This window comes from Erpetoichthys calabaricus, chromosome 17, assembly GCF_900747795.2.
Source record: "Erpetoichthys calabaricus chromosome 17, fErpCal1.3, whole genome shotgun sequence".
In the NCBI taxonomy this organism is placed as follows: Eukaryota; Metazoa; Chordata; class Cladistia; order Polypteriformes; family Polypteridae; genus Erpetoichthys; species Erpetoichthys calabaricus.
In genome coordinates this window covers 9184124-9196698 of record NC_041410.2, presented here as the reverse complement: position 1 = coordinate 9196698, position 12575 = coordinate 9184124, and positions in this window count along the sequence as shown.

The following is a 12575-nucleotide window of genomic DNA, read 5'->3' as shown; positions in this document are numbered from 1 at the left end:
AGTCTTTCTCAAATCCTCAAATTTCTCAAATCCACACCGTTGGAAGTTAATCATTAAAAGTAAAAGTAACGTTACGGCATTTTACTACCTATTGTTTCTGATGAAAAAATAATAAAAAAATTAATAATAGAACTTTTTACATATTCTTTATGATAACAATAGTATTAAAACGAATAGTTATAATAATAATAACAGCAAAAACACTGCACTAAATAATAATAATAACTCGCCCATTATTGAATAGAATTAATCCAGTTCCGCATCACTGGGACCGGAGTGCTTGTTGTTGTTAATAGCAATAGCAAAAATAATAGTACTATTCTTCTTCCTTTTCTTCTTCTTCTTAGTAGTAGTAGTAAAAGTAGCATTCGTCCATTATCAAACGGAATTAATCCAGAAAAAACAACAATGGCACTTATAATAATAATAATATAATTATTATTATGTTTAAAATTGTATTATTAATAATGTTGTTATTCGTCCATTATCAAATACATTTAATCCAGATTAGAACTGCTGGGACCGGACTCACTATGACTGCTAATATTATCATTATTTTTATTATTGCTTCTGTTAATGATAATAATAATGTGTTATTACTATTATCCTTATCATCATTTTTGTCCTATTATCAAACACATTTAACCCAGTTTCGAACTAGACCCTATGACTATACTATTATTAATAGTATCATTATTTTTATGATTACTGCCGTTATTAACAACAACAACAATAATAATTTATTATTACTTTTATCATCATCATCATCATCATATTGTTTTGCCCATTATCAAACACAAACACTATACTAATATTTTAATTTTTATTATTGCTGTTGTTATTAATAATGATGATGATGATGACAGTAATAATAGATTATCATCACCCTCATCATTATTACTATTCGTATGTTATCTAACACATTCTGCGCTTATCGATACACAAAGGTAGCCAGGAGTTGGACTCCAACAGATGGCAAAAGAAAACCGGGACCGCCGAAAAAGACTTGGCGCTGTACATTCCGTGAGGATCTCCAGAATGTGAACATCAAATGGGAAACAGTAAAAGAAATGGCAATGACCAGAGCAGAATGGCGACTGATTGTTGCCCGATGTGCCCAGCAGCACCGGAGGACCCACGTCTAAGTAAGTATTACCTAACACAATTCATCCAGTGTAGAGGAGCCGGAGTCCCTACAATTTACTACTGCTATCGGTTTGTTTTTCACAGTTTATAAGGACGTCAGTTAAGTCCGCTCATCTCTTTAATTCTACCTTTTAAATGGTCGCCCTTGCCTTCACCCCACTGTCACAGTCCCCTTGGTATTTTTTTAGATTTCTGTCCGGGATGTTTCGGCGCTACTTTCGCTTCTCGCCTTTACCTTCTTGTAGCTCGTCGACGACAATTTTCAGCTTTTGTCGGCTCAGTGGTCGTGCACGCTCCATTTAAAAAAATATATAATTCTTCGCATTTGCGTTCAGGCACCTATGAGTTACAAGTTTACATACTAATTAAATAATTATTAATCTTTTGATGGCAAGTGTCGCAATAAGTATGTCCAGATTGAGGACTGTTATTTTCCCCGAACTATCAGCCATCGTTTGCCCGAATTTTTTTTGGTTACTGAACAGAGCTCATTGAAGAATTGAACGTAAAGCTGACGGAGGACGTCATTCTTCTTGAGTTCTGACTTAAATCTCCTTCTGCTGTCTTTACATTTAACGCGGGAGGCTTAGTACGAGTATCCTGGAGCAGATTTCAATTAAACGGTAATTAAACTCACATCTTGTAAAGCACTTTGATCGACATCCCTTGTATGAAAATGTGCTATAGAATTAAATGTTGTTGTTATAAATAGATTATAGCTCAAGGTAAAAGGTGTATTTGGGATTTCTGCGTCAAACTGGGCACCAGGCTGTAAAATAAACAGGTGACGAAGGCTAAGGATTGTAGTCCGTGTCTTCCTATCCCAACAGAATCACTTTTCAGATGAGTTTGTATATTCAAAGACCCGAATCCGCGGTCAGATTTGTGGGCACGTAGTGCCAGTCGAGTCTCCGAAATGTGCGAATCGCAAAGCCAGGAGCGCTAGGTGGCTCCGTTTATATGCACCGTTCCCGTTATCCGGACTGCGTGTCACTCACTGCAGACAAGTCGAATTCTTGTGCCACTGTCATTATGTCTTTCCTCCTCAAGGTAATGCACGAGAAATAAAGCCAAATCTTCGCCATAACGGAGAAGCTTAAGCGTGCCTGCGGAGTGCCTGGCCCCGACTGAACCCATAGATCTCACCGTCTGTGCGGTCGCCTCTGCCAAGTTGCCCGTAGCATCCCCCGAAAATAAGAGCCAAAATGCTGCCACTTTTTGGAAAGAGTCGTAGACGGTCGTAGAGGGTACAGTTAGCCCACCAAAGGATATTCAGCCTGCGCGGCGCCTTACAGATTTGAGATCGTCTCAGTCACAAACGTTCAGTTCAGACAGTCCGATGGCTCTACAAGACTTGAGCGGCAGCGGCGGCTCACTTACCTGCGCCAAATAGAAGACAAAAATAGGAAGAACAGGACTCCGTAATAAAGGACACAAGATGTTGAAAAGAAGACGAAGCGCGTCTGTAAATAGTATTCCGAAACGAGCCGCCAAGCCGTCTGCGGTGCGTGATGTGCCTCAGCCGAACAGACGTGAGAGGTGTAGTGTGGGAGTGGAGAGGAAGGGGCGGGGCTTAGGAGTGAAGAAGACCCACGAGTCTCCCAAGTGGGAGACACCGCGCGTACCACGCCGCCTCCAGGGGTCAGGCAGGACGGGGCGCCTTCTGGGCTCTTAAAATAAGAAGGTGGGCACTTTTATCATGATGTTCGCGTGGGGCTGTTTGATGAGACACGCGCGATGTTTGCTTTTTTTACGAGAATTCTTTCCAAGAGCGGATCACTGAGGAAAGCGTGGAGGCTGCGATGGATTTACTTGCATTATAATTAACGATATGAACTCAACATCGATTAATAGATTTTGGTAGGCTTTCCCCACAAAAAAAAAGCCGGCCCTGCAACGCGCTAACTTTCGGCGCATGCTCCCAACCTCCTCCTCCTTTAAATGTATGCAAAACTTGAACTTTCTAATACTAGCGTTGTATACTGGTCGGCATTGACCGTTACATCTCGATGTGTTACATTTGGGTAAGAAAAAGACATCACATTGCGCTCAGATCGATTCTGGGACGAAATGAACCGTTTACTCGGAGTTATGTTCACAAATAGACCATGGTGGCGCAGCGTGTGGCTTTATTCGTCACAAAGTCCCTGAACTCCTGTTAGATTCACTGCGTTTCGTCTCCATTCCGGTTTACTGACAAGAGCACAAAGATATACAGATAGGACCGGTGACAGTACGCCCCTAAGATTATAAAGATGCCGGTAAGGACACGATCTCGTTCAAGTTCATAGCTAGTGTATGAGCACACTCTCAAAAATAAAGGTGTCAGAGCGGTCCTTCAAGGCGATGCCATGGCGGAACAATATTTGGCAACCAAAAGAACCATCTAATAGAAAGAACCTTTTTATTTAGAACATATATGTGAAATCCCATTGGGTTCCCTTTTGTATAAGAACTCATATAAAAGCACGGGTAGGCGCTATATAAACAAAATGTATTATTATTATCATCATCTTTGTGGTGAAGTCATCGCGCTAATATCAGAAAACTACAAAACGTCATCATGATTTCCACGGAAATTACCAAACGTCACCATGAGCACCACTTTGGGGCTTGGGCAGCCATGACGTCACATTCTTAAACGTTAACTCTTACTGCTAGCTGAGAGTGGGGGCTTCATAATTAGCTCTCATGTCTTCTTCTTCTTCTTTCTTCTTCTTGCTTTCCTGCTCTGTTGTATCCTGTAGGTAGCCCACTAGACATTAAAGATTTCTGTCCACATTCTAGGAACCATTTCAAAGCCCAAAGACCCAATTTCATATGCAGTGAGGACCATTCCTAAAATTAAACGCTTCTTTTTCAAGAAACGAAGAACCACACAGCCCAGTAAAATGCCATTAAAGAAGCCGCCGGTTTAAGTTGTGAGTGCGCCACGACGCTCCGAAATTCCGGGATTTCGGAACGGATTGGTGAGCCAGACTTTAACAGACAAATTAGATAAAAACAAATAAAAAAGCCGTATAAATTAAGAAGTACAATCTACACTAAACTAGATGCGTGGCCACAGGTATGTTTAAAAATCCGTTAGCCAGTTATAAGATAACAATTGGGTGTTGCAGCCATGCAGGTAATCGTAAAGACGCGCTTATAAGACGCAATGGACCAAATTCGATTTAATGAAAGTGGTGCTGGAAAATCTTTGTATATGTAACTGTTATTTTTTTTCCCTCGCACACGTGTCTTTTATTTCGTTATATTCAGTTCTTACGTTTTTTCCCAATATGTATGCAACAAAATGCCTGCTGGTTTAGGATTTAAGAAGAGGCGAGCTGAGAAGTCAGGAAAGGGCTTAAAGACTGAAGGTGTTACAGGGCTTGACAACTGAAGAACATCGGGATAACTCAAAGAAATAAAAGATTTTCTTCAACCTTTGCGGATGGTTGCTTTGGCATCTTTCTGAAGCACCACTTTAGCACCTTTATTTTTAAGAATGTTGAGTCCGGGAATACCAAAGTTCTGTAACAAGCTCCGTGAATAAATAGCCGTGAACAGACGGCAACAGCTCTGAGAACCAGCAGTTCATGATTTCAGTCTCGAACACATGGAAGAGTTCAGATGTTCTTTATCTGCTGTACCCTGCTAGCCCACTGTGTGTGTATCAAAGGCTTCTGTTTTCTGCTCAGATTAATCACCTTTTCAAAGCCCAAAGAACTAACTTGATTTGCAAAGAACCTTCACGAAATGAAAAGGTGTTTAGTGAAGCAATGGAGCTACGAGGAACTACACAGCCTAGCAAAGGGCCATTTTAAAAGGAGATAGATACGTAAATTGAGGTAGTACTTTATTTACCCCATGGAGAAATTTGGCTTTCTACAAAAAGTCGATCAATAAATAAATAAATAAATAAATAAATAAATATTACTGGATTATTACAAACAACATCGAGAGCCTGGAATCCAGCAAGGAGAGACCATGAAAACAAGAAAACAAATAAAAATGCAACGTGTGGTTGTTGAGCCCTCAGTTCGCGCTTAATCTGTTTTTAACCTTTAAATTCAGAAAAATTAATTTAGTTTTACAAGTAGTCTGAATAATATATTGCAATTTTGAATGAAATATTTTCTCATAGATAGATACGAAAGACATTGTCTTACAGATATGAAAGGCATTATATAAAAATAGATAGATGTGAAAGGCACTATATAAGTGATAGATAGATAGATAGATAGATAGATAGATAGATAGACAAGAAAGGCACTATATAACAGATAGATAGATATGAAAGGTACTATATAATAGATAGATAGATAGATAGATAGATAGATAGATAGATAGATAGATAGATAGATAGACAGACAAGAAAGGCACTATATAACAGATAGATAGATAGACAGACATGAAAGGCACTATATAACAGATAGATAGACATGAAAGGCACTATATAACAGATAGATAGATAGACAGACATGAAAGGCACTATATAACAGATAGATAGACATGAAAGGCACTATATAACAGATAGATAGATGGATAGATAGATAGACATGAAAAGCACTATATAACAGATAGATAGATATAAAAGGTACTATATACTAGATAGATAGATAGATAGATAGATAGATAGATAGATAGATAGATAGATAGATAGATAGATAAACATGAAAGGCACTATATAACAGATAGATAGATATATAGATAGATAGACATGAAAGGCACTATATAACAGAAAGACAGACATAAAAGGTACTATATAACAGATAGATAGATAGATAGATAGATAGATAGATAGATAGATAGATAGATAGATAGATAGATAGATAGATAGATAGACATGAAAGGCACTATATAACAGAAAGACAGACATGAAAGGTACTATATAACAGATAGATAGATAGATAGATAGATAGATAGATAGATAGATAGATAGATAGATAGATAGATAGATAAACATGAAAGGCACTATATAACAGATAGATAGATAGATAGATAGATAGATAGATAGATAGATAGATAGATAGATAGATAGATAGACATGAAAGGCACTATATAACAGATAGATAGATAGATAGATAGATAGATAGACATGAAAGGCACTATATAACAGAAAGACAGACATGAAAGGTACTATATAACAGATAGATAGATAGATAGATAGATAGATAGATAGATAGATAGATAAACATGAAAGGCACTATATAACAGATAGATAGATAGATAGATAGATAGATAGATAGATAGATAGATAGATAAACATGAAAGGCACTATATAACAGATAGATAGATAGATAGATAGATAGATAGATAAACATGAAAGGCACTATATAACAGATAGATAGATAGATAGATAGATAGATAGATAGATAGATAGATAGATAGATAGATAGATAGATAGATAGATAGATAGAAAGGAGCCACTATAGCTGCGGGGCCGATTTGGAATCAGTGCTTATGCGGCCCTGTGCGGCTTTGGGAAGGAAACTCGAGTCCCCGGAGGTTCGTGCAGACAAGGGAGGATTGTACAAACTCCACAAAAATACAAGACTTGAACCAGACTGGGATTTGAACCTCACGTACCTGCGCGTATCCTAAACCTGGAGCACCAAGAAGATGTAACTTCTTAATGTATGCAGGAATTTGTCTGGTCATTTACATGGGTTTATGGGTTTATGCTTACTTGTGCTTAAAGGTTTTCATTATTACAATATATCATCATGATTCATAGTAGCAATAGTGTTAGCGAAGTATTATTATTATAGTAACACAATAGCGCCATTATTATTATTATTATTATCCATCCCGCTATATCCTAACTACAGGGTCACGGGGGTCTGCTGGAGCCAATCCCAGCCAACACAGGGCACAAGGCAGGAACAAACCCCGGGCAGGGCGCTAACCCACCACAGGGCACACACAGACACACTAGGGACAATTTAGGATCGCCAGTGCACCTAACCTGCATGTCTTTGGACTGTGGGAGGAAACCCACGCAGACACGGGGAGGACATGCAGGACCCGGGAAGCAAACCCGGTTCTCCTTACTGCGAGGTAGCAGCGCTACCACTGCGCCACGGTGCCGCCCATTATTATTATTATTATTATTAAAGCATCCCGGTGCACAGTGTTTATCGTTACACCATTATGACTGCACAGGGGTTCCACGCGTGGTCCTGTAGAGGTTACAAGGTCTCTCCGCTTCAGGGCGGCTTTTTCTCCCGCATCCCAAAGACGTGCGCTTCTCAGCTAAACCGACGCTTGTAAAATGGCCGTGTATGAGCGCGTTTAAACACGCCGGTGCGGCAACTGTTCAGTATGTCAGGCACTTCGATTATCGCGGACTTTAGTGTTTTGTTTTTTTTTGCAGATTCCTGCTTCTCTTATCTAAAGCAACGCCTTCAGACCTTCGATGTGTGAATTATTAGTGAGAGATGTCAGAGTTACTGCTGATAAATTCCGCACGAACTTCTACTAATGTTGGGCTGTGTGGCGTCCTGGCAGCTCGCGCAGATTCTTCTCAAGACTGTGTGGAGACCTAAGGCAGGTCTTTAAAATCCTCAAAGGTGCTGATAAAGTTAGTTGATCCAGCAACATTCTTTTTGGCTTAAAGGTGAATCCCACTCTCAAGGACATCACCGGGCTGGTTTAATGTATGGGCACAATGGGCCCCAGGAGCATAGGGGTCCACAATATTTCTAAAGCCTATGTATATTTCTGGTTTTTTTTAGTGTGTCCACCAGAGGGCGCTCCAGCCACCCAACCCCGTCTTTGTAACACAGTGTTTGTTTTCAAGGGGAAACGCTTTTCTTTTGATCCCCAGTACCATAAACAGCACACAACATGTACTTTTCTCTTGACTCTTCTACTAACAAGCTTCATCCCTCTTCCTCCCAACTCTGGCTCCCTGAGTGAAGAAAGGTGGCTCCTGGAAGCACTTGAGGGGGTTACTCAGTGTTATCTGGAAGTATTCCCAGGTGGGGTGGAAAGCCAAAGTGGGGCTCTGCAGCTACCCCTGGTGGCCCACGTAGAACCCAACAGGGCTGCAGCGAACTTCAATTCCCAGCATGCCCTGCGGGAATCTGTGGCGCCACAGCCACCCAAAGGGTGCTGCCTTCCAGTGCTCTTGGGGTAGACAGTGTCCTGTGCACATCAGCTTCCCAGGTCCTTCTCGTATATCGGCCTTCCGTCACTCGATCACAACTGGGGCTGCCGCGCACTACTTTGAATGGGGGTCTGTGATGCTGGTAAGACAGTCCTGGGTGGAAATTTAGGGGAAGTTCATTTAAGACTAAAGACAGGAAGCACTTCTTAATGCAAAGAGTTGTGGGAATCTGGAACAAACTACAAAGGCATGGAGTTGAAGCAGAAACCTTGACAACATGTAAGAAGAATCAGAATGACATATTGGGGCAGCTTAGCTATTAACTAAACAAGCGGGCTCGACGGACTGAATGGTCACCTTTCGTTGGTCCAATTTATGTTCTTAGGTTTGTTATGACACTTCAACTGTGGTGGTCTGGAGGGTACGTTTAAACAACAACGTGTTATTCGGGTTCATGTGTTGTAGGTTTAAGGTCGCCATACCGGTAGATTTTTAGTGTTTTATATTCTTTACACCTTGAAACTTTGACTTCATTTCAGAAACTGTAAACTGACAAGATTACTTTACGTTTTGAAGCTCAACATGCCGTAGTGATAAATTTAAATGTATTGTTTATTATTTCTTCGGTCGATTAACTTTTAAAGTAAAAGTCGCTTATATACACTTTCACAAACAACAGCATGCTAAATAATAATAATAATAATATTTTTATTTATATAGCGCCTTTCCCATGCTCAAGGCACTTAAATAAATAAAAAGCTTAAATAAATAAACTTAAATTAAATAAAAAGCCCGTTGGTTGTTAAACAGGACGCCGAGAGTGTAATTTGTTTATTTTTAATAAAATGTTAGTGGAAGTGTTCTGTTATTCATTCATAGCATTTGCACGTTTTATTTAGTTATTTGTTTTTTCTTTCCCTGTAATGGCTTTCATCAAGTTCAGTTGTCCACCTACCTGTGAGAAAAGGTCATCCACGCCGTCTCTGACCTGATGTACAGTATATGCGTTTGCTCTGTAAAACCTCAAATGGAGGAATACAATAGAAGCTAGGTCGATTTTCTGCGGCAGCCGCCTCACAGCTCGGGATTCTGCGCACTTTTCCCTCTTTATCCCAAAAAAACTGCAAAGAGACTTCAGAGTACACAACTCCCAATCGTCCCGCCATGAGTGCGCATGCGTCAATTGACGACAGGCGCCCGCCTTGCGCCCGATGTCGACGACACGGGCAGCTGACTCTGTGGCTCTGAGTAAGGTTTAGCGGTTCGTGTAGAATCTACATGTAGATGTCGTGTAGATGGAAGTCAAAGGAAAAAGGTACGATAAATCAGACAGTGGTGGCGCAGTGGGTAGCGCTGCTGCCTCACAGTTAGGAGATCTGGGTTCACTTCCCGGGTCCTCCCGCATGTTCTCCCCGTGTCTGCGTGGGTTTCCTCCCACAGTCCAAAGACATGCAGGTTAGGTGGATTGGCGATTCTAAATTGGCCCTGGTGTGTGGGTTTGTGTGTGTCCTGCGGTGGGTTGGCACCCTGCCCGGGATTGGTTCCTGCCTTGTGCCCTGTGTTGGCTGGGATTGGCTCCAGCAGACCCCCCGTGACCCTGTGTTCGGATTCAGCGGGTTGGAAAATGGATGGATGGAAATCAGATTCACAATTAATTAAAATAGTATATCAGCTCAAGACTAGATCAAGATAAATCAGCGAGCGTGTTTCACGGTAGGAGTACACACAGGCTATCAGGACACTGGGGGCTTGCTCTTCCGTAGGTGTCATTTTAACGTTTTTTTTTTTTCCGCTGCCACAGTGCCGGTTCTCCTGCCTTTTAAACAACCACCGGATGCACCGTTTGCATATATAGCGCCTGTCATGACGATTACAGGTGTTCTATCGGAACATGCGATCTGCTGAGCAGTGCGGTTTAGGATTACAGCAAATGCTTACAAGGCATTTATACTATCGAGATACGCTGCCTATTCTCTGTTGCACTCTAATGTGTCTGTATTAGCTTTAAGGGCCACGACAAGGTTCTGACTGCTTGGAAGAACATCTCGATAAGTTATGTTACACTGTCGAGATATCTTGGTCTACAGCAGGGGTAGGCAACATCGGTCCTGGAGTGCCACAGTATGTGCAGGTTTTTGTTCCAACCCAGTTCCTTAACGAGAACTCAATTATTGCTGATGAAGCACATATTGCTTAAGTGACATTTTAATGCTTCATTTTAGTGGTCTCGCTTGTTAAGGTTCTCCAACCTTAATTGCTTATTTCAATCTTAAACTGCTGCATTCAGTGTTTTAATTGCTCCTTATTAGCAATAAGATGTAAAAGACAAAGCAGCCAGCAGTTCTCCATCTAGCTTTTTTCCAATTACATCTGTGTGTGTTCATCATGCACGGTTTGATTTAATAAAACACTTAATAGAAAAATGTGACAGACTGAAAATGATCTGTTTTAGGCTTCAAATCATTTGGATGATATCCTTGGAAAGGAAAAAAATCTACGATATAAAAGCCTTACATTGCACAGACTAACAAGCCATAAAATTAAATAAGGTCTGAGATTGGCAATGATTGGTTTCTAATTAAGCAATTGGGTTGAATGAAAACCTGTAGCCACTGCGGCTCACCAGGACCGACATTGCCTACCCCTGTTTTACATCTTATTGCTAATAAGGAGCAATTAAAACACTGAATGCAGCAGTTTAAGATTGAAATAAGCAATTAAGGTTGGAGAACCTTAACAAGCGAGACCACTAAAATGAAGCATTAAAATGTCACTTAAGCAATATGTGCTTCATCAGCAATAATTGAGTTCTCGTTAAGGAACTGGGTTGGAACAAAAACCTGCACATACTGTGGCACTCCAGGACCGACGTTGCCTACCCCTGGCAGTGTTTCCCAAACTCGGTCCTGGTGAACCCCCTTGGCTGCAGGTTTTTGTTCCAACCAGCTTCTGTTTTTAATTGAACTCCTGGGCTAATTAAGTGAACTGATATTTCCCAAGTTCTGTGTTTAAGGAACAATAGAGAAATTAGAGAACTAAGTTTGCTAAAAAATATATATATATTAAAATGTACCAAGCAGTTATATAGGAATAATGTATTTTTTTCTTTTTAACAGTATTTTCATTTTGATTTTCATTCTACTTTTCTAGGTCTTCTAATTGTTTAATTAATCCATTATTTACTCATTAGTGGGTCGGTTGTTAAAGTACTTGCAGCCTTTGATTATTCAGTGTTGTTTGCCAGCGTGTCTGCTCTGCTCGTTTTAAATTGTCATTATTAAGATACAACAAAAGGGGGAAAAACTGCACAGAGAAAGGGCAAAGTATAATGAAATCAACAAAAGAGAGTTAAGCATTTAAATCAATAGCAAAAGCAGAAATGTTTCTAAATGTCTTATACATGTAAACATCATGCTGCTATGCTTTTCTGAATGTCGAATAAAAGAAAAAAAAAATACCAGTTAATTAAATGAGATCAGTGCTATCAGGTGTTGTCACCGATTAGGAATCCAGTTGGAACAAAAACCTGCAGCCACAGGGGGTCCCCAGGACCGACTTTAGGAGACACTGGTCTACGGTATGCATGTTTTGGGCTTAATTGCCATGACATGCTTCGTACTAACTGGTAGCACATCTTGACAAGACATTTTACTCTGTCAAGATACCCTACCCATTGTTTATGACTGTATTAATGTTAAGTGCCTCGTTGCACATCTCAATAAGGGATGTTACACTAATAAGAGAGGCCACCCATTGCCTATTGCTCTTCAGTTTAGCTTTAGGTGTGCAATGACAGATTTCTGAATGCCTGTCATCACCGTCTCAGTAAAGCATGTTACATATCGAGATGCGCCACCCTTTGATTTGTATGCTACAGTTTGTCAGAATTAAGTGCCATCACACACTCCTGGCAGTATATCTGAATAACGCATTTTACTACCCAGAAGTCAACGTTTAATGGATCACTTGTAAGTATGCCTTTCATTAAAAAATTTGCTTGACATTTCCTGATAAAGAAAATAATTCTGTCAATGTGTCCTAGTTCGAAGTTTTTATTTTTATCAGACGAATTAATTGCAATACAATGTGATTTATTCAGAGTCATTTTCCTGTCGATTATAGCTATTAGCGCGGATCGACAGACGCAACTATCGGTTTGTGCTGTGGTGGTAGAACTCGGCAAAGCAGGACCACCGACGCCGAGGAATTACAAAAGAAAAAAAATAGACTACCCGATTGGAAGTCTCACAGAACTGTACAGCCGCTTGTTTGTATTTCTAAAATCTAACAGCCCTTTTCAAACTGCAGCACAATGTCGCAAGACTCTCGAGTT